Here is a 24,140-nt window from a genome sequence, read left to right as displayed (position 1 = left end):
GTGCAGAGTAGTGAGTGCAGAGTAGTGAGTGCAGAGTAGTGAGTAGTGAGTGCAGAATAGTGAGTGCAGAGTCATGAGTAGTGAGTGCAGAGTAGTGAGTAGTGAGTGCAGAGTAGTGAGTAGTGAGTGCAGAATAGTGAGTGCAGAGTAGTGAGTGCAGAGTAGTGAGTGCAGAGTAGTGGGTGCAGAGTAGTGAGTGCAGAGTAGTGAGTAGTGAGTGCAGAGTAGTGAGTGCAGAGTAGTGAGTGCAGAGTAGTGAGTAGTGAGTGCAGAGTAGTGAGTGCAAAGTAGTGAGTGCAGAGTAGTGAGTGCAGAGTAGTGAGTGCAGAGTAGTGAGTAGTGAGTGCAGAGTAGTGAGTAGTGAGTGCAGAGTAGGGAGTGCAGAGTCGTGAGTAGTGAGTGCAGAGTAGTGAGTAGTGAGTGCAGAGTAGTGAGTAGTGAGTGCAGAGTAGTGAGTGCAGAGTAGTGAGTGCAGAGTAGTGAGTGCAGTGTAGTGAGTGCAGAGTAGTGAGTGCAGAGTAGTGAGTAGTGAGTAGTGAGTGCAGAGTAGTGAGTGCAGAGTAGTGAGTGCAGAGTAGTGAGTGCAGAGTAGTGAGTGCAGAGTAGTGAGTAGTGAGTAGTGAGTGCAGAGTAGTGAGTGCAGATTAGTGAGTGCAGAGTAGTGAGTAGTGAGTGCAGAGTAGTGAGTGCAGAGTAGTGAGTGCAGAGTAGTGAGTGCAGAGTGGTGAGTGCAGAGTAGTGAGTAGTGAGTAGTGAGTGCAGAGTAGTGAGTAGTGAGTGCAGAGTAGTGAGTGCAGAGTAGTGAGTGCAGAGTAGTGACTGCAGAGTAGTGAGTAGTGAGTGCAGAGTAGTGAGTGCAAAGTAGTGAGTGCAGAGTAGTGAGTGCAGAGTAGTGAGTAGTGAGTGCAGAGTAGTGAGTGCAGAGTAGTGAGTAGTGAGTGCAGAGTAGTGAGTAGTGAGTGCAGAGTAGTGAGTGCAGAGTCGTGAGTAGTGAGTGCAGAGTAGTGAGTAGTGAGTGCAGAGTAGTGAGTGCAGAGTAGTGAGTGCAGAGTAGTGAGTGCAGAGTAGTGAGTACAGAGTAGTGAGTGCAGAGTAGGGAGTGCAGAGTAGGGAGTGCAGAGTAGTGAGTAGTGAGTGCAGAGAAGTGAGTAGTGAGTGCAGAGTAGTGAGTGCAGAGTAGTGAGTGCAGAGTAGGGAGTGCAGAGTAGGGAGTGAAGAGTAGGGAGTGCAGAGTAGGGAGTGCAGAGTGGGGAGTGCAGAGGTGAGTGCAGAGTGGTGAGTGCAGAGTGGTGAGTGCAGAGTGGTGAGTGCAGAGTGGTGAGTGCAGAGTGGTGAGTGCAGAGTAGTGAGTGCAGAGTAGTGAGTGCAGAGTAGTGAGTGCAGAGTAGTGAGTGCAGAGTAATGAGTGCAGAGTAGTGAGTGCAGAGTGGTGAGTGCTGTTGAGTGCAGAGTGGTGAGTGCAGAGTGGTGTGTGCTGTTGAGTGCAGAGTGGTGTGTGCTGTTGAGTGCAGAGTGGTGTGTGCTGTTGAGTGCAGAGTGCTGTGTGCTGTTGAGTGCAGAGTGCTGTGTATTGGCAATGTAAATGACAATGCCATTTATTTATGATTTAAAGAAAAAAAAAGAAATGTCATGAGCAATGCCAATAGCTCTACCTTTAATGATGCCGAGACCATTGCATTGTAAATGCTTGTTTTGTTACCGGCGCAGAGGCTAAAGCAACCTGAGGAATTTGGTGCCTTGCTGTCCAATTCAAGCGTCTAACGAAAGAGAGGTTTTCCCTTTGCAGTTTATTTGGTAGGCAACTTTGGCGTTCGGATGCAGGTTCTGTGGGGATTTGTCGTTTGGAGTTTACATTAACAAGAACTTTTGGAAATTACTTTTGGGGTTAAATAAAGATAATGTTATCATTACATGGGCTTATATACTATGTTTCCCCTAGTGATTGGTGGACACTGGACTAATGGGGCTCATGGGAAATGTCGTTTTTCAGTTGTAAGGTTCTGATTGGCTGCTGGTTTTATGGTAGTAAAGAAAGAGAAGCATAATCCTCGACACAGCATCCTAAATAGAAGTGAAAATTCTTGATGCGATAGCTAGAATTTTTTTATTCTATGGCATGCCGGAGTGTAGGGCCACTCGTCTTCCTTGACGAACTCCACCCTCTCTGACTGAATACATTTGGGCGCTTCAGGCTCCAGCCTAGGCTTCCCAAAACAGTGCGTCAATCAGCAACGGTTCAGATTTGAAGCAGTGCATGTGAGAGGCATCATCACAGACGCAAGGTCACATGCTGTGAACAGATACAGTGCGCATGTTTCAGTTTTATAGAAACAAACACGCTACAGGTTTTGTAGAGTCCTGCCTTTCAGATTTCCCCACTAATGTCAGCACAGAGCAGCAATCACTCTGATGTGGTGGAGCGTGCCCCTCTAGAACGTTAAACCTCGATTCCCCAGACCATCCTCATGAAGTGTCACTGTTCACGCCTCAGGAGACATCACGTTGGTCTGTCAAGGGAGCATGCCAAAGATTAGGTAAATACTTATGTACCTCAGTCCGGGTGGTTTGGCAATGTCCATTTATTCTTGTTCAGCAGCTCCCGGTGGCTGTCAGCCTGTCACAGTGTGTGTGTGAGGAAACGGTTATTATTTTGTTATTGTTGTTAATTTCATAATTACTTTCCTTACTGACCTATCTTCTGTCTTGCCGCTCCAAAGGCTCTAATTAGAAGTGGGCGAGCCTAAACATTAACAGAGAAAGCTAAGGGATGTCTCTGGCTCTTACAGCCTGGCACGAGCTGCGCTTTGGCAATATTTGGCATGTAAAATGAATCGTGCAGTAAAAATGCCAGCTAGCAATAAACTCTGGTCTTTTCAACATGCTTATTGCGCTGCTCAGTAGTTAATGTTTTGATGAGACTGATAAAGTGTCATCAAAAATCAAAAAGTGTATTTCTTAATCAGTGAAAGCTTTTCACACTACTACATCACGTTATATTTCTCAATCAAGAAGTGTTATTTAAAAGTGGGAGTTTTGAGATGTGACTAGCCTAGATAACAGTGCTGTTAGCGAACTAGGAGGCATATTAGCAAGAACCTCGTTAAACTTATCGCACTTTTAGCTGCAGGAAACTGCCACTAAAACGGCGATAATGGGCTTGCTAATATGCGTTATAGAATTCCAATAGAAGCCCAGGTCAGATGTGCAGGACATCTAACCTGGGCTACTATTAGAATTCTATAATGCATATTAGCAAGCCCATTATTGCCATTTTAGCGGCAGCTAATTGCCGCTAAAACTGCAATAATTTAAACGAGGTTCTTGCTAATATGCCCCTAGGAGACAGTCTTCTACAACAAACAAAAGAGTCTTTCATTTACAGCGCACATCATGAACGCAAGTATTTGAAAATGCTCTAATATGTGATATTGAACATAATAGGAGGCTCGGTGAAAGAAAGTGTTTGCCTAGTACCACAGACTTCAGTCCAGCAGGGTTGCCAGGGTTGATTCCAGATTTTCCAGTTTTATTCTGTGCAGTACAGTCACTAGAGTGCATATCTCCCTGACATTTAGGATGAATGCTTTCTCCTTAAATCTTAAACGATGTGATTGGTGATTGGAGTATGGGGTGACAGGCAGACATTTTATTGTTGGCAGTGTTAAATAGCAACACGGGCCTTCCCTAAGGCAGTACAGATGCTTTGCAACATATGCAGGCTATGTTTTGCCACGAGTCACACAAAGCTAAACTGAAGCCAGGTGTTGAACTCGGGTCCCCATGTTATGTGGTCAACATCTGACCCAATCGCCTCCTGTGACAGCTCATCTGGTTTTAGGTTGGGGGTTCCAAAAGGACCTCTAATTTGTTAGCCAAAGGAAGTCTTCTGGCTTGAACCTGGCTCCAGCTTTCAGTTTGCTCGCGCTTCTCAGTTGTCAATCCCTTCCTTTCTGGCAACTGAGAAAAGGATCTTCTCATCTGACTCCATCTTGTTTTCCTAAAATTCCATTTTATGTTGCCATTGCATGTCAAAGCTCTGCCTGACCTTGTTTTGCCCCCCTGCACCACTTATGTAAATGAGCCCCCTTCTTTTTAAGATTGAGTCAGTTCTCGGAAGAAGAACAAAGACGAGAACACTCCTACGCCCTGAGCTTATCACCTTGCGACAGACCATTCTGTTTGTTGTTTGCCAACACCGGTGGGTCACGCTGTGGTCTGACAAATATCAGTCAGCACGAACAAAGGACTGTGTGGGCATTTCCAGACCCGGTAACGCCAGCCATGGTTGGGGCGGATTATGTTTTTTATAATGTTTGCTGCATGGGCGGGGAGAATAAGTATATAGGGCTTGTACCTGCGGAGTGAAGCAGCAGCCTCCCTTGTCTTATCTCTGATGGGCTCGGGACTCTGCCCTAAAGCCGGGGCTATGCTAATAAATCCTGTTCTTTCTGCAGACGAAGGTTTCAGAGGCTGCTTTTGTATGCTATAAGGACGGTAAGGTAGATTCAGGTGTTTCCCGCGCCGCCTACCCTGGTTCCGAGGGAGATCCGGGGTATTGGTTCTACAATTGGCACCCGAACAGGAACTCCACGAGGATGCAGGTCAGGCCCGTTGGTCATGAAGGGGCCCGCGAAGGAAGACTGAAGGAGGCGCCCTACCTGAAGGACCCCGATGTCTGGTAGACCGAACGTCTTGCTTGCAGCCCTCTCCACCCGGTCTGGGCCAGTTGACCGCGTTCCCGCTGGGCTCCCCTGGAAGGTGGTTTTCTGTCCGGAGTTAGACGCTGCCCAACGTCTGCAGAAGAGAACTACGTCTGTCAGGTAAGGGTGGGCTGATCACCCACCGCCCTTTTTGTGTTAAGCTTGATTATTGACATTTGCAAAAGCCAAGCCAGCGAGGTGAGTTACTTACAAGGACCCGCTGTTGTCTGTCTGAAATGCCGGTGTGCAGCAAGTTTAGGAAGTTTTGTTGTTGTGCATGTACGCAAGACTCCCAACTGGAGGAATCTTGTCCGCTTCCTCCGGTGGGGACCTCCGGTGGGGACGCCTAATCATGATATGTATGTCAAGTATGGTCCTTCCCCCATGGTGTTCTCTTCCCTTTGGACGAGGTATACCCGGCGGGGGAAGGAGAAGTTACAGTGGCCACAATTAGGCAAATTTGATTATCAAGCACTAAATTATTTGGAAGAGCAACTTTTTAAGAAAAAGGTTAGACCAGCTATGTTCGACTCCTTACAAATGTGGCGGAAGGAGGTCGATCAGAGCAAGAGGAAACAGGAGGCAGTGGAGAAAAATACGGCAAGAATGTTGATGGCGGATCAAGCAAGTGAATATCAGCAGGATAGGGTAGAGAAAACCATCAAGATTGCAGATAGGGAACATCGAGCTAGGACGCACAGTTGCTATCTGGCCAGGAATTATGGGAAAGGACCTAAAGGTACAGAAGAGGAAGAGGATTTGCTGTTAGGTGAACATCTGCTGGATCACCCTCCCGCCTATGCCCCCACGTATCCCGTCATGCCGCCCACCCCACAGGCCCACCCAGTTCCTCCCCCACCCCTCCAGGGGGCACGCGATGTGACAGTCCCGGGACCGCCCCCGGCACCCTTGTATCAGCCTGCACCGCCGGTGGTTAGATCTCTCTCCCCAACTTCCACTGTGATTGCGGGAAACCCAGCCCCCCTACCTGATTCAACTGTTCATTAACCGCCCCTCATGCCCCGCTATTCTTTCCAGTCCCCATTGCCTTCAGCCTCCACACAGCACCGAAACCCATGTTCAAGTTTGTCAGGTACCCCTGCCGATTCCGATGTAGACTCCATCTTCTCCCTGTTCTCTATGGCCATTCATTTTCAGAGATGGATGACACCTAGGAAGCAGTTGTTGCGCTCGTATAGTCTCTCCAACATTAGTGAGGAGGATGCTATTCGTAAACAGTGTAAACAGTGTGAGTGCTGGATAGATAATGGGAACATATATGGACTGAATATGATATGATCCACCTTGCATCAATGACAACAATGCAGCAGACACAAATGTCAGTATATATGTGCATATTGGTGAGAAAGAGGTAAGAGGCGCTCTTGTGTGAAGTTCCGACGGGCCTGGTGGACCTCAAGCTCCGAATAGGGAGGGGAGACGTACAGGGCGGTGCCTTGTATGAGGCACTGCAAAAACAACAGGTGATGGACAGAATGCAGAACAATGTCATACATTCACCCCAGGACAGAGATCCGGGCCTAAAGCCATCGTTTTTTTGCTCACCATGCCATATGAAGAAGATATATATATTTTTTCTGTTTCGCTAATATCGCTGTTAGATATTTATTTGATGCAGACATTGCCAAAACTACTTGTGGGATCTCGCTTAATCATTTTGCCTTATAATAGACACACTGAACAATGTTTATACATGTTCTTAATGCCAATATACATTCTAGAAATTTTTGTACAGTGTGTTTTTGTACCTTGTAACTGTGGCCTTTGCGAAGATTTGCGAGTTCTTGCTCATTCCACCACGGGATTTCCGATTTGTCCACAATCTTGAATAACAACTGTTGCTCACACTCACAATAATTAATGCATTCAATCGCTGTTGTGCATGCTTCACTCTGAACTGAAACACTGTTTCAGCATGCTTAAATACACATTACGTTTGTGTCTTGTTACGACTTACACTTGCCCAGGACACCTTCCCCCCCCCCCCCGGTTTTTCTCACATTTAAGACCCGCTCGGGATCACTAGTGGTCTTTACTCGCAATGATTACCACGACCTCGATTTCGTTAAGCGATCAGCCAATGCTCATAACCATCAGAGAAGACTAGCTCTACGTCATCATTGACTTACTCACTGATGTGCCGGACGCCCAAGACAAGGTAACATGGTCAGCATTCTAGTCTCCAGGATCCGGGCACTACTTGCGTCCCGCGAGCATATGATTTATTCTCTTCTGGTGGAACATTTCTGTGACCACATCCGGTACACAGAACGGCAGGCTGTTACAGACGCACCCGTCTGATGATCAAAGTAAGTTTGTTTGCCAATTTTCACCCGTATCAACACGGTTTGTTATCACACCGTAACCAGTGTGTCGGCTTATCCTTAGATGACTTATTTTAATTCAAAGGGCACTACCTTTCCTGAGATGCGATCCAACTTTATCCCTTAGCTCCGTGGAGACACACACCGCAATACTTCAAGTAAGTGTGCTATTTACAATACAACCGTCAACAATTGCATGGTGAGCGGGAGATTCCTTTTAAGGTCCTTGACCTCTAAACCCGCCCCTTGAACTTTGCATATTAGAAGTAGACAGGGCGCTTACTCTGCCTGCTCTGTTTATTATTTTTCTACAGATTTCTACACTCTACACCCCTACGCTACTCAACACAGTCCAGGGCCCTGTCGGGCCGGAAGTATCACCGACTGAGCAATGAGCATCCCTCTCCTTTCTTACAGTTTCTTTCCTTTTCTGCTGGTTGTTACAATCAAGCCAGTCCAGATGACAAATTGTTATTGCATCTTGCACACTTCCTTTTTTCTTTCAGACTTTCCGTGTGACACTTTGATTACCATAGGTATGATCGGGTCAACAAGCGTGTCGCAGTATGAACACATGCATGTTTTTATAATGAGACACTCGCTTCGTCCCCCCCCCCTTTTTTATCATGATTGCCCTCGCAATCATTGAAAGTTACTTCCTACTGCATTTCCCACTACTTGTCATGCATGTTGTATGTTCTTTTGTATCCTATAGTTTCTCATGGATACATTTCCAGACACATCACCGGCACAGGTCACTTACCTCACGGTTGTTGCACACGTTATGTGGTTTCCTTTGTCACTGGTTAAATGTAGGAGAAATGTTGTAACAAGCTTTACTTTGAATTACTTTGTCATGTACCCCATCACTTTCCCTTGTATCTCACCCAGCCCTGAGGAGTCGCGGAAATATTGTCCCACATGCGACGAAACACGTGTCGGCTGGTTCTCTTTTTAAGAACATTAAAGAAACTACATTAACAACGACTGGTTCTATGAAAAAAAACATGTTTGTCTTAATAACAGGCTTTGTCTCCGTTGTTTAAAGTGTCTACACTGACATAACTTTTTATACATTGTTGGAGTGTGCATGGGTATTCTGTTATGAATGTACGACATTGTTCTGCATTCTGTCCATCAACTGTTGTTTTTGCATTTGTCACCCCTAGTGGGACGGGTATGCTCAAACGTGAGTCCTGTGCTCTCTACACCACTGGAGTCAAGCTATCCTGGCTGATGACGGCTGACAGCCAGAAACCGGTCCTAGGATGCTTGATTCCGGTCCAGGCATGACATGGCTTGGCAGTTCGGGCTGGGCTCTTCCCATGAGGCACAGGGTCAAGGCTGATTTGCATATGGCCATGTTTTAACTGGGGTGGTGTGGAGGGCAAAAACGATGGATTTAGGCCCAACTCTCTGTACTGGGGTGAATGTATGACATTGTTCTGCATTCTGACCATCAACTGTTGTTTTTGCATTTGTCACCCCGAGTGGGACGGGTATGCTCAGACGTGAGTCCTGTGCTCTCTACACCACTGGAGTCAAGCTATCCTGGCTGATGATGGCTGATAGCCAGAAACCGGTCCTAGGATGCTTGATTCCGGTCCAGGAAAGACATGGCTTGGCAGTTCGGGCTGGACTCTTCCCATGAGGCACAGGGTCAAGGCTGATTTGCATATGGCCATGTTTTAACTGGGGTGGTGTGGAGGGCAAAAAACGATGGATTTAGGCCCAGATCTCTGTACTGGGGTGAATGTATGACATTGTTCTGCATTCTGTCCATCAACTGATGTTTTTGCATTTGTCACCCCGAGTAGGACGGGTATGCTCAGACCTGAGTCCTGTGCTCTTCACACCACTGGAGTCAAGCTATCCTGGCTGATGACGGTTGATAGCCAGAAACCGGTCCTAGGATGCTTGATTCCGGTAAAGGGAAGACATGGCTTGGCAGTTCGGGCTGGACTGTTCCCATGAGGCACAGGGTCAAGGCTAATTTGCATATGGCCATGTCTGAACTGGGGTGGTGTGGAGTGCAAAAAAACGATGGATTTAGGCCTAGATCTCTGTACTGGGGTGAATGTATGACATTGTTCTGCATTCTGTTCATCAACTGTTGTTTTTGCATTTGTCACACCGAGTGGGACAGGTATGCTCAGATATGAGTCCTGTGTTCTCCACACCACTGGTCAAGCTATCCTGGCTGATGACGGCTGATAGCCAGAAACCGGTCCTAGGATGCTTGATTCCTGTCCAGGGAAGACATGGCTTGGCAGTTCGGGCTGGACTGTTCCCATGAGGCACAGGGTCAAGGCTGAATTGCATATGGCCATGTCTGAACTGGGGTGGTGTGGAGTGCAAAAAAAGATGGATTTAGACCCAGATCTCTGTACTGGGGTGAATGTATGACATTGTTCTGCATTCTGTCCATCAACTGTTGTTCTTGCATTTGTATGTGGCACTGGCAGCTCTAAATGCCGTTCGGGATGCCACTGCATTTCCCGATCCCTCTGTAGATAAGGCAATGCCTATGCGTGAGGTGGCGTCGGTGTTGGTCCCCGAAAGGCCTGCTGGGGATGATCCCGTTCTACAACCTCACATGCCTGCGCACTTTCGAAGGATGTGGGTCCACGTTACGGGTAGAAGGACGGAGGTATTACAACTTAAGGCCCAGCTTCCGGAGCCTAGAAAGAACCCGGCGTCATTCTATTGAGAGTTGGGACAGATAGTGGCGGTGGGTATACTGACGCTGGAGGATGTAGACCTATTGTTTGGGAGTGTAGTACCCTCTGAGATTTGGGAAAAGATGCAACATACAGACCACTTGGCAGAACTGGGGGCCATATGGGATGATATTGAGAGGATATAGGGACAAAGGGAAGGAGGCACTAAGCCAGACCAAGTGGTGGTGGATCTCCCCAAGCGGCTGATGACTCTTATGAAAACGTATTTGCCTGAGAAGGTGGTGAATTGGGACAAGATTAATACATGTAAACAGCGTAAGGACGAGAGTATGCCTGATTTCTTCACACGTTTTGAACGTGTGTATCAGGAACATAGTGGGTTGGGCCCTGGGGTTGAAGGATCTAGTCAGGTATTTAATGACAAATTCGTTAGTAATCTGCTCCCTGAGCTATCCACCCGGTTAAAGAAGGTTAAAAGTGCGTGGCAGGCTCAGTCAACAACTGGTATACTGGCTATGGCCCAGTATCATGAGAATAGGGAAAACGAGGATAAAGAAAAGGAACTTGTAAGGCCAAAGATTTGAAAACAAAAGCACTCCTGCAGCAGGCCTACCCTCCTAGACGGTCAGTTACGAGAAACAATGTTGTTGTCACCAGCACTGAGGGGACATTCAGAAAACAACAACAACGGCCCCTGACGTCCCCTCGCTCTCAGTCCTCGGGCCCCGAGAGCCGCTGCAGGCTGATCAATGTGCTTCTTACAAAGAACATGGTCATTACCTGCGCGTGTGCCCTGTTCTCGATCGGAATATTAAGACTGTAAAGACGTGGCCCAGGGACAATAGGATGCAGCCACACACACGAGACCCCGGAGGTATGATCAAGATTATCAATCAGAACGTGACCTTTCAGGTCCGCATTCAGGCCCTTCCAATAGGTTCGACCAGGAGGCTACTCTGACCTATTTCAATGATGATTATTATGAAGGAGAAGACGAACAGGGAAGGGAGATGGATTAGAGTGCATTTACCAGTGGATCAGAGAGGCCCGTATGTCAGAATGTTTGTTTTAGGGGACAATAAGAACTTTCTTCTTGATACGGGAGCCACTCGATCTTCTGTTGCCCGCAGCTCCGTTCCAGAGGCACCCCTTTCTGGCCATTCTAATGTCTCCGTTGGTTTCTCAGTGATTCCTGTCACTAGTCCCATTTCTGTGCCCCTCTCATTGGACATCGGCCCCTGCCACTTTGATGTTCCCCTCGTTCCGACAACAGGGTGCGGGGAAAAATGTATTAGCTCTTGACTTACTGAAAGAACTATATGCTACCATCTCCTGCAGCCCGGAGGGAGTGTCCCTCACCATTAAGAATCCTGATACGCCATCGCGAGTCTATCTGTCAGGCCCCCTTTCCCCGGAACTGCAGGAGCTTCCGACTTCCTTGTGGGCTTCTTCCAATACGGATGTTGGCCTTCTTGATATTCCTCCTCACACTGTCCACATCAGGGAGGGGACCCTATTACCCATGCTTCGCCAGTAAGGTTACCCATGGAAGGTGACAAGGCCTTACTTGGTATTATCTCGGATTTGATTGACAACGGGGTGGTGGAAGAGACGCGTGGAAATGTTTGTAATAGCTCTATCCTACCAGTTCTTAAGAAGAATACTGATTCCCCCGGTGCCCCGCATAAATATCGATTTGTCATTGATTTACGAGCCCTTAATAAAAAATCTGTTTCCCAATACCCCGTTGTTTCCGACATTACTGCCCTCTTGACGATGGTCCCTCCCACTGCCACGCACTTTTCTGTCATAGATCTCAAGAATGCATTCTTCAGTATACCCATTCATCCTGACAGTCGTCATCTGTTTGGCTTCTCCTTGGGTGGGAGGAGCTTCCGGTTTTGTCGCGCACCCCAGGGGTTCACTGAGAGTCCGAGCATTTACAGCCAATCTTTGAGGGAACAGTTGGACTTTCTGGTTCTGCCTCCGGGCTCAGCCCTTTTGCAATATGTGGATGATTTGCTCGTTGCTGGAGACTCGGAGGGAATATGCACGGATGCTACCCTACGGTTGCTTCACCATCTTGCTTCACACAATAACAAGGTCTCCAAGAAAAAGTTACAGTATTGCTAAGAGAAGGTGACCTATCTAGGTCATCTTCTCTCAAAGGAGGGACGACAGCTTACAGCAGATCGCATAGCCATTATCATGTCCATGCCACCCCCTCGCACTCAGAAACAGGTCCGGGCTTTCATAGGCCTCACTTCTTATTGTAGACAATATCGCAGGATCGCAGGATCGCAAGCTGCCTGGTGGCAGAGGGCTAGTGCGCGATTGCTGGAGCGCTGGTACAAATCTTTTTAACCACTGTCCTGCTGATTAAGAGCAGCGATACTTATTTTTCTGTGATCACTGTCCTGCTGATCACGAGCAGTGACATCCTTTTTTAAAAAAACTCTGACTATTGTCCTGCTGACTACTAGCAGTGACACTTACTTTTTAACTTTGCTCTTCACCCTCTTCGAAGCCTAGGTGCCTGCTGTGGGCTGACCGCTTAACGGGCTCCCCAGCGGCCGCAGGCGCCATGTTGGGTTGGGTTGATAGGCGAGTTCGAGCTTCACCACACCCCCCTCGTCATCCTCCTATTTAGGAGCGACCCCCTTCCCTACCAAGTGATCGCAAGCTGCCTGGTGGCAGAGGGCTAGTGCGTGATTGCTGGAGCGCTGGTACAAATCTTTTTAACCACTGTCCTGCTGATTAAGAGCAGCGATACTTATTTTTCTGTGATCACTGTCCTGCTGATCACGAGCAGCGACATCCTTTTTTTAAAAAACTCTGACTATTGTCCTGCTGACTACTAGCAGTGACACTTACTTTTTAACTTTGCTCTTCACCCTCTTCGAAGCCTAGCTGCCTGCTGTGGGCTGACCGCTTAACGGGCTCCCCAGCGGCCGCGGGCGCCATCTTGGGTTGGGTTGGTAGGCGAGTTCGAGCTTCGCCACACCCCCCTCGTCATCCTCCTATTTAGGAGCGACCCCCTTCCCTAACAAGTGATCGCAAGCTGCCTGGTGGCGGAGGGCTAGTGCGCGATTGCTGGAGCGCTGGTACAAATCTTTTTAACCACTGTCCTGCTGATTAAGAGCAGCGATACTTATTTTTCTGTGATCACTGTCCTACTGATCACGAGCAGCGACATCCTTTTTTTAAAAAACTCTGACTATTGTCCTGCTAACTACTAGCAGTGACACTTACTTTTTAACTTTGCTCTTCACCCTCTTCGAAGCCTAGCTGCCTGCTGTGGGCTGACCGCTTAACGGGCTCCCCAGCGGCCGCGGGCGCCATCTTGGGTTGGGTTGGTAGGCGAGTTCGAGCTTCGCCACACCCCCCTCGTCATCCTCCTATTTAAACGCCCACCATGTGTCAGCGCAGCAGACGAGCGCAGCGGGCGCCTCGTAGGCGCGCCGGAGTTGCGCCTGAGTTAAGCCTGTCTGCGCCCGTCCGCGGCCGGCCGGGGCAAGGGGCAATCCACTCTGCCGCTCCCCTTATATATTACCGCTCTTCCCTTATTAAGTGTCATGACCTTGCACTCCCCCACCTGAGTCTTCCCTTAGGCTTGCTTCACTCAGCCTGTTCACGGCCACACATCTCTTTTCAGAGATTATCCTTCCCTCACCCACCGCCAGGCCACCAGCCTCGGGGCTTAGGTCCTGTATTCCTCCACCGGTAAGAGCCTCAAACTCTTCTTTATCAGTGATGTATCTTAACACCCGGTCCCTGGTCAGTCACCAGTCAGACATCTTTTACCTCCTGGGGTCGGAACAGCCGGACATTTTGTTCCTGACCGAGACCTGGCTCACATATGACTCTTCCCCCGATATCCTGGCGGCCATCCCCTCTGGATACTATATATTGCAAGTCAACCGTGCCGCTGGCAAAGCTGGCGGGGGGGGGGTTGCAGCCATTATTAAGCACCCAATCCGTTTTTCCCCAGTGCCCACTAACACTATCCCTATGACTGACTGCCTGGTACTTAGACTGGAACAGCCAGGTTCATCCCTTATATGCGCTCTGGTCTATCGCCCCCCTCAATCCATGCCCAGTTTTTCGGCCCAGTTTGGCGATCTTATCTCCCAGCTTACTATTAATAACGCCAACGTTTTGGTTCTGGGAGATTACAACTACTGGCCGTCGGATGCTCATGAAACCCCAGGCTCACTGGCCTTCTCAGACCTTATGCTAGGTTTAAATTGCACCCAACACATTCACTCACCTACTCACGTCAAGGGTCACACCTTAGACCAGGTATGGACCTCCTGCCTGGACATTTCTGTTCCCCTCATTCTTCCCTGTCTCTGGTCAGACCACTTTTTAATTACTTTCTCCTTAGCCATGCCCCCCCCCCCTGCTACCAAAGTCCGAGAAATTAATTTCTTGGCACGTAATTGGAACAGAGCCGACTTAAATGAATTTACCTCCCTCCTCAGTTCGTCTGTCCCACCTACCACTGGATCATCTGTTCCTATCGATTCTCAGACACAGGCCCTCACTCTTTGGCTTACCACTCCTGCTGACGTGGTGGCCCCCTTAAAACTAGTTAGAGCGAGGCGCTGTCATGACGCCCAGAGGTGGTTCACCGAGGACCTCAGAGCCCAAAAACTTGGTCTTCGCCAGGCAGAACGGCGCTGGCGCCGGGGATACTCCCCCGAGACCAAAGTGACATTCTCCTCCCTACTTAGAAAGTATAAATTAGCCATAGCTTCGGCTAAATCTCTCTACTTTTCTAACAGAATTTTGGACTCCTCGAATAAATCCAAGGACATATTCTCAATTGTCGAGGAATTGTCCAACCCAGCGAGAGTCACTATCGCGCCCCTTCCCTCCCAATTCCTGTGTGATTCTTTGAACCAATTTTTTGTGGAAAAAATTGTCAAAATTAGAACTAGTATCTCTGTCCAAGCCCCGCTAGCCCCCTCTCCGCCGATTGACTCCAGCCATCATCTTAATGCTCATAGCTTAACTCAGATCCCCCTCATCTCAACAGGCAATTTTCACTCACTCATGCACAAAGTCTCTTCTGGCTCTCCTCGCGACTGTTGCCCTCCCTCGGCCCTCCGGGAAGCCTTCACTTCCTGCTCTGAACCCCCCTTGGCCCTTTTAAACAACTCTTTGGCCACTGGGAAGGTTCCTTGATCTTTTAAACAGGCCGAGGTGGTTGCCATCTTGGAAAAACCCTCGGCAGACCCCTCCATCTTGAGCAACTATCGCCCTATATCCCTTCTCCCTTTCCTTAGTAAAGTCCTGGAATCACATGTAACCCATACTCTCAGCACTTTTGTAGAAGATTCACGCGTCTTGGACCCCCAGCAGGCCGGGTTTAGACCTGCGCACTCTACAGAGGCAGTCATCCTCTCTGTGATGGATGAACTGCGCAGAGGGGCCGACGCCAATATCTGTCAGGCCCTGGTTCTCTTGGATCTGTCGGCCGCCTTTGACACGGTCGACCACGGTATTCTGGTCGACCGTGTCAAAGAGGCTGGCATCCGGGGTACCGCCCTGGACTGGTTCCGGTCTTTCCTGACCAAACCCCAACAAGCCGTCAGGCTGTCCCAGTTCTCTGCTACTCAGGTCGAGCTGACCTGTGGTGTCCCGCAGGGCTCTTCTTTGTCCCCTCTCCAATTTGTACTTGGCCCCTTTACTTCGTTCTCTCCGTGGGTTGAGTGTCACCGCGTTTAATTACGCGGACGACATCCAATTGGTTTTCACTATTGATTCCTCTGCAACTTCATCATTACTTTTCAAAACACGCTCTGCTTTATCAGTAATTGGATGAGCTCAAACCACCTGAAGCTCAACCCCGACAAGACCGAACTGGTTCTTGTCGGGGGACCCTCCAATCCTTGGCAACCTTCTTTTTGGCCTGCAAATCTGGGTAGCCCTCCTTCCCCAGTTAATTCAGCCAGAAGCCTGGGAGTTGTCATCAGCAACGATCTTTCTATGACACCCCAGATCAGCGCAGTAGTGTCCTCCAGCCATTTCCAACTCAGGAGGGTTCGTAAAATCTCTCGCCTACTCACTACCGAAGCCCTTACTTTGGCTTTGCTTGCGTTAGTCATTTCTAGGCTTGACTACGCAAATGCACTGTATGTAGGCATACCTGACTACCAACTTAAGAGACTACAGTTGATTCAGAATCAGGCTGCTCGCCTGATCTACCACGAACCTAGAGATCAACATGTTCGCCCTCTCCTAAAAAGTCTCCACTGGCTTCCGGTATCTGCTCGCTGTAAGTTCAAGCTTGGCTGCATTATCTCCAAATCTCTTGCAGGCCAAGGCCCTCTTTTCATTTCCTCTCTTCTCCACCCGTATGCTCCTCCTCGCAATCTCCGGTCGTCCCAGATGGCACTGCTATCAGTTCCCAGATTTAAGAGGAAAAAACATGGTGGCCTTAGGTTTTCATTCCTAGCTCCAACCTGTGGGAATTCCCTCCCTCTCTCTCTTAGGTTGTCTTCTTCATACTCTGGATTCAGATATCTCCTTAAAACCCTTCTCTTCACTGAGTCCTATATTTAGTTTCTGTTTCATGCTCTCTCCACTGCTCCCTCAGCATAAGCGCCAAGAAACCTAATGGTGTTAGTCGCGCTCAACAAATTCTTTTAACATAACATAACATAACAGACAGTGGATCCCTAATTTTTCAGCCATAATTAAACCACTGCTTGCACTCACCATGAAAGATGTTGTTGATAAAGATTTTCCATGGACACCGCAATGTTCAGAAGCATTTCAAAAGTTAAAAGATGCTCTATGCTCTGCACCAGTGCTGGGTACACCTGATTATCGTAAACAATTTTCTCCTTTTGTCCATGAAGCTGCTGGTTTTGCCTCAGCCGCTCTGACTCAGTTGTTAGGCGAACAGCATAGACCATGTGCTTACTTTTCAGCCACTCTGGATCCAGTTGCCAGGGCTCTCCCGGGGTGTTTAAAAGCGACGGCAGCAGCAGCTCTTTCGGTTAGGCAGAGGGCAGGTATAGTTATGAATTCACCTCTCGCATTGATGGTGCCCCATTCAGTGGATACGCTCCTTAATAACACCAAAACACAGTACCTCACTAGTGCACGCCTTACAGGATATGAGCTCATGCTTTTTGCTAGTCACATCACCATTAAACGCTGTGCTGCCTTGAATCCAGCTACCTTACTCCCCATTTACGAGTCAGCACCCAATCCAGACCCTCATGACTGCATTCAACGGACTGAGGAGGAAACAAAAGGGCATGTAGATCTGCAGGATATTCCATTTTCAGACGCGGAAGGTACACTGTATGTTGATGAGTCATGCTTGAAGAAAACTGATGGTACTACCTCAGCAGTCTATGCTATCACCACCTTAAAGACTGTGGTAGAAACGGCTCAGATACCACAGTCATTCGCTCAGGCTGCAGAACTAATGGCCCTGGCCAGAGCCTGCGAGATCAGTCAGGGCATGATTGTAAATATTTATACAGACAGTCAGTACGCCTTTGGAGTGGCCCACAATTTCGGCCGTTTATGGAAAGAAAGAGAATTCCTCACTTCCCATGGGACACGGATCCAGCATGGTCCCCTCATTCATCGCCTGAGGATTCCCTAGCGCTTCCAAAAAAGGTGGTTATCATGAAGTGTCGAGCTCATAGGAAGGTTACAGATGATGTAGGAAAGGGTAATGCGCTAGCAGATCACACCGCCAGGCAGACGGCTACAGACAGGTCAGAAAGGATGTACGTAGCAGGCCCTGCTAGATGGACGACTGAGAGGACTATGATGGAAGACACCGTTCAGAGTGTCTTAGATATACAATCTCATGCAACACCAGAGGAATTGCAGGTCTGGGGAGAGCATTTGGCTGAACTAGACGATGCCGGATGCTGGGTTCGATTGAGAGAAGAGAGGCAATGGATGCTTCCAGATAGCCATGTACCCCCAGTAGTCACTATGGCCCATGGTCCGGCTCATATCAGCTCCAAAGGCATATGTAAACTCTTGTACCCTACCTGGTTCAACAGAAAAATACCCAGTTATGCTGAGAAATAGGTAAAATATTGCATGATGTGCCTTATGCATAATCCAGGGAAGGGAACGGTCACCCCTGCAGGTGTGTTCTCACCCCCCACTTTACCCTTTGAGGTCTCACAGATGGACTATATACAGATGGACAGGTGTAATAACTTGAATTATGTGTTAGTAATCGTCTGTACTTTCAGTCGGTGGGTGGAGCCCTTCCCAGTTAAGGATTGTACAGCTATGACCACAGCGAAAATATTGCTTAAGGAATACTTCCTCCGATTCGGTTTGTCCCGATTGATCTGGAGTGACAACGGCCAACACTTCACGGCCAAGTATGTGTGCAAAGGGTTGGGGATCCACCAAAAATTCCATGCCACTAACCACCCTCAGTCCGCAGGATTGGTGGAAAAGTACAATGGGATAATGAAACTGAAAATTGCAAAGATAGTGGCAGAAACAGGCGTAACTTGGGCCGATGCTCTTCCCCTCGTACTCTTGTCCACTAGGACATTGGCACATTCCTTGCTGGGTGTATCACCCTATAAGATAGTCTGTGGACGACCAGCCAATGTTTGGGGTGTTCCCAGACCCAAGAAATTGTCAGACGTTGAATATCCACTTTTAACTGATTAGTTATACCAATTGACTAACACCTTTCGTGTTCTTTATCATCAGGTACGCGGAGCCATACCAGACAATAGTGAAGGCCCGGGTCACATCATTCAGCCTGGTGATTGGGTTTTAGTCCGGAATTTTCAATGCTCCAAGTGTCTCGAACCCAGGTGGTCTCCTCCCCGGCAAGTGTTGTTGGCCACTCAAACAGCTGTGAAGGTCGACGGTAAAAAGAACTGGATCCAAGCAACACACTGCAAAAGATTGCCACTTCCATTGGCCTACGACCAGTGGGTAAAAGGGGGCCTGCCGGATTCTGAAACAGAGACAGTTCTTACCTTCGTTCCTTTCAATGATGCCTGTCTGAGTTCTGCAGCTACTAAAGAGGAAGGTGACCGGACGTCGAGTGAGGAGCCAAAAGGTCTCCAGCTAGAGTAAGACAGAAGCCCACTGTTCCCAGACCACACGGTGCCATCTTCCACTTGCTATATTCTTCGTTCTAAAAAAGACACTTAACTATTGACTCTGTTTGGTTCCTATAGTCTGTAGGGCTGTGATCTCTTCGGCTGAGACCGGTTCTGGTGTGTCGGACTAAGGAACTCCCCTAGGGCTCTTGGTATCTGCATCCAGTGAAGCAACCACCATGACGGACACCCGCTAGTGGTACTGGACTGAGTACAATGGGGTCAATTCACTATTCCATGACACGTAAGAAGATGAGCAATGTTTTGAACAACAAATGTTTTCTCACCACGGCAGTACTGCTCTTTGTCCTCCTTATCCTTGCTGTGATCGGGTGGATTCTCCTCTTCGCATACCCAATTGTGTCGCCTACTCCTACCTCACTTCCTGTTGAACACCTGCAGTTCACCTTACCTGTCCGCGAGCTTTCCCGTCGCCAAGAATTCTTTAACAACACTTTCATACAGATGCTCCAGCAACATCAATTGGTTATTAATACAACTAATTGCTGGGTCTGTGGTCTATTGCCCTTCTCTGCTGGTCGGGTAATGCCTTTCCTTTCCTATCTATATTCTGTGCATGCCACTTGCCTCGCCTGGATGATGCTCCTCATGGATGCCAGTGAAAAGGGAAACTTCAACGCAACGGCTATCCAACAGTTCTGTGATGAGTTCTGGCGGAATAAGAAGGGTAATGTTACCAAACCCTTCTGCCCCACCAGCGGCTCCACTCTTGCGTCTACTGAAGAGAAAGAAAAGATGTCAATATTCAATGATACTGGCCACCTCCGGTTCACCAGGTTTAAACAAAGGAAGCCAGTCCAATGTACGCCACCGATCGCTGTATTCCCGGCCTTGTGTGCATTAAAGGATTGGGGACGGAACGTGTTGGGGACAGTTATTGTACTATAACAAGGACATTGAATCGCACGTCCTCACCCCCACAGATTGCCTCTCCTAATACCTATTTTGTGTGTGGGGCGAAGGCCTATACTTGGCTCCACCAGAATTGGGGAGGGGCATGCTACATAGCGTTCCTTTTGCCACCCACCTACTCAGCCTCCGATACGCATCACCGCTCTTTCACCGGGTGGTGTGTGCACTGAGGTGTGATATCAGCCGAGGATACAGCGGGACAAGAAGCCGCTGATTTCCTCCTGGGCGTTGTCCCATTTTGGGGTCCCATGATGAATAGCCGGAATATTCGCCACCTCACATGGGTGGTTGAGGCCACGGTGAATGCACCAGCAGGAGCCCTTGCTAACAGCTGAAGTTCAGGCGGATCGCCTTATGACTCTGTAGAATCGTATGGCCCTCGACATCATCCTGGCGGATCGTGGAGGCCTCTGCAGGTTGATTGGCTCTATCTGCTGTGTGTATATTCCAGACAATGCACCAACAGTATACAAAGCCGTAGAAAACATGCACCGGATCTCTTCAGAAATTCACCAGGACGCTGGTACCTTGTCCGTCACCAGCTGGCTATGCGGCCTTCTGTTTCAATGGGGTTGGAAGATTCTCGTCTATGTGGCACTGACCCTTGCAGTACTGTTCTCCTGCTATTTATGCTTTCAGTGTCTTCCTGTTTGTTGCTCCTTATGCACTCAACTTCTCAAACAACCACCCATTAATATCCATGATAACAATGCTAAGATGATGTTGCAACGTGAGGCGCAAGATATGATGCAAATAGACATTTCCTAAACTTTCCGAGCTTTGCCACTGAATGGAAAAAGGAGGGCGTGGGAAAAGGATCTTCTCTTCTGACTCCATCTTGTTTTCCTAAAATTCCATTTTATGTTGCCATTGCATGTCAAAGCTCTGCCTGACTTTGTTCTGCAACCCTGCACCACTTGTGTAAATGACCCCTTTCTTTTTATGACCGAGTCATTTCTCAGAAGAAGAACAAAGACGAGAACACTCCTACGCCCTGGGCTTATTACCTTGCGATAGACCATTCTGTTTGTTGTTTGCCAACACCGGTGGGTCACGCTGTGGTCTCGCAAATATCAGTCAGCATGAACAAAGGACTGTGTGGGCATTTCCAGACCTGGTGAGGCCAGCAATGGTTGGGGCGGATTATGTGTTTTATAATGTTTGCTGCATGGGAGGGGAGAATAAGTATATAAGGCTTGTACCTGCGGAGTGAAGCAGCAGCCTCCCTTATCTTATCTCTGATGGGTTCGGAACTCTGTCCCATAGCCCGGGCTATGCTAATAAATCCTGTTCTTTCTGCAGACAAAGGTTTCAGAGTCTCCTTTTGTATGCTATAAGGAGGGTAAGGTAGATTCAGGCGTTTCCCGCGCTGCCCACCCTGGGTCCGAGGGAGATCCGGGGTTTTGGTTCTACACAACCACAGGCCTGCACACCGAACCCGCTTTTAGAAGCCTCAATAATAAAAAAAGAAAGCATTTTTTCAAAGTTTCCATTCTGCTGAACAATTAGATTTGCACTGTATTTTGGGAGATGTTGTCTTGTGACGTTGTTACCAGTGAGGGGGTGTTGAACATAGTGTTTATTCTCCATGGAAAGGGTACTTGTGCATTCTTCTTCATTTCACACTTTTCACCTCACGTGGTATGGTGTATAGATGTCCCTATTTCCTCCAAGCATGTGTTTCTCTGGCATTGTTTTTCATGCAACATACATGTTTGTACAGCGCATACTGCAATGTACCTTTGAGAGCACTATGGTTGGAGCTGAAAAACATGGGACTTTCTCATAATGCCTGTCACTGTTATACGAGGGTTCAGACTGCTTGCTCTTCCAGTACTTGCACACTGTATCGGAGCAATACAATGGCAGTCTCTTGTTCCCACGGTGGTACAGTGGAGGTGAGTGTGTTTACAAGTATTGATGTGAATGATGCACGATCAGGGCCGGACTGGCCGTAGTAGGCACCAGGCATTTCCCTGGTGGGCCGGCAGGGTGGGGGCAGGTTTTGGGCCTCGGGGGGACATTTTTTGTTACAGGGGATCGGCAATATCAGCCCCCTGTCACCCAGTTGGTGAGGTGATGGAGTTGATTTTTCATGCATCTATAAGCCTAATCTGTCAAAGGGCTACCCAAATCGTCCAGGCAGATTTACTTCTGAAACAAAGAAGGAATAATGTGTGTGACTGATATTACATTTTGTTTAATTGTTTTCCTGAAATTTTTACACTTGATGCGTAATTCCTTTTTCTGGGCTCAGACCCGCAGCCCATTTCCTTGCCTTACCTGTGAGGAGTTGCGACTGAGAATCTGAGAATCTTGGTTGTGTGGCTTCTGAGGTGTGCATCCGATGATTGATAAATGAAAATGAACTCATCACTGCCACTTTGGGGGCCCTAGTTATGTTACTCCAAGAGCACTAACTTGTGCTGTTGGCTGTGATTAATTGGAACTGTACCAATCACAGATTCGGTTCCAGGGAGCATGGAGTACAGCTGTGCGGTGACTCTGTGGGAGTGCAACACTAATCACTGCAGAGCTTGTGGGCTGTGTGCAGTCCCTCCAGCAGCTGATGTGGTAGGTTGTTGGTGGCAGTCAGGGTTGCATGCTGCTATAGGGGATCAGGGAGCCTTGTCACTCGAGGTAGTAATGATGCACAAGTAGTTTGCATAGGCTGGGAACTGCATTCTATATGGCCTGCATAATGTCCCATCACCACTACCTTCTGCAGTCTCACTTTGGCTCGGGCCTTCATGCCATGCTTGACAATGTTGACTAGAGGGACAGTAATTCAATGGAAGAATGCCCTAGCAAGTTTTCTCCAAGAGTGTCTCTTTGCCAATCGACAAAACAAAGTTGTGTCATTGATATCTATACTGTGAGTGGCATAACTCTGTGCTATGCAGTGTTGCTACAGCGTCACACACTTGCTTTTGGAGGATGGTGTCGGCTGGCTCTAGCTACACCCTATGCCTGTGGTGGCTTCCTCCTTGCCTTGCTCAGTACAATTGCTGATCATCTGAGCACTGATGCTACTCTGCCCCTCACTTATCCTGTGGGGCTCCCAGGACTGCTGTCAATCTGGCAATTACTGTTGAAGTGTCAAAGGCCATAGTCTCTTACCATTCTCTGAGGTGAATGTTTTACCATCTCCTTTTAAGTCATGGATATTGACTCCCTGGTAAAGTCTTTTGAAGCAAAAAGGCTCAAGCCAACGATGAGCCAGTACTCTAATGTCCCACATGCCACTTTGATCGAGGTGTTGTCTCAATGGGCAAGTCAACTGTGTTGATGCCCTTGTTATTAACATTATTATTATTATTATATATTTGTATAGAGTGCTTAGCTACCCAACAGGGTTTTCCCATGCTAGGCAAGCAACCATAACAAAAATCATACAGCAGAATTAGATTTAGAAGTTCCAAGTCTTCAGAAGTTTCCAAAAAACAATCAAGTATTGACATGTTCCCATAGAAACGGGTACTGCCACCAACAATCTTAGACACCGTGGACCTAAGATTGACAGAGCTTTGTCCATATAGCACAGTGCTTTAAACTGAATTCACTTTCCATTCAGAAACCTGTGGAAGTCTTGAAGAAGATTGGACGTGAAAGAAGTTTTGAGGAGGTGGAATAATAATCTATCAGCAGCATTCTAGATGACCTGCAGACGTTTAAGTGAGGCCTTGGAGGCCCCAATGCAAAGAATATTGCCATAGTCCAGTCTAGACAGAATCAGGGCCTGAAGTTCTGTTCGTTGGACAGAGACAATCAGTAAGCAAAGTATTTTTCTAAGCCACCTTAAAACACCAAAACAGGTGGAGGCTACCTTTGAAATTTGATAATTCATTCAGAGCACATAATGAAACCAAAGACCCAGGTTCTTAACCCAGAGACAGGGACTGGAGGAGTACCAAGGATGTCTGGCCAGTGATGGGGTCCCCTAAAGATGATGGTTGTTGCCCGCTAGCAGAACCTCTGTTTTGTCTTCATTTAGGGGCCGATTCCGATCCCGTAAAATAATCCGCCGTACGATTCGCATTCGTATCCGAATCCGTACGAATGGGAACTTTACGTCCGACCTGCAAATTCCGATCCATTCCCGTCTATTTCCGTACGAATATCATCTAACCGTCCGAATCACAGTCGATGATCCGTACGAACATGCATCGGGAATTCTACCGTACGATTCGTAAACTACCCGTACTAACACACAAGTACGATCCCGTACGAGAAGCCTGACAGCGATTCGGATGGGACAAAGTATTCGGACATAAACAATGATTCGTACGGCAAATATCGGGTCGCATCAAGCAGCGTCAAACCATACCACACGTGTACCCCTCGCACAAGCACAAGTACGAC

The sequence above is a fragment of the Lissotriton helveticus genome, chromosome 11, assembly GCF_964261635.1.
Source record: "Lissotriton helveticus chromosome 11, aLisHel1.1, whole genome shotgun sequence".
Taxonomy (NCBI): Eukaryota; Metazoa; Chordata; class Amphibia; order Caudata; family Salamandridae; genus Lissotriton; species Lissotriton helveticus.
Note: the sequence above shows the minus strand (reverse complement) of the source record.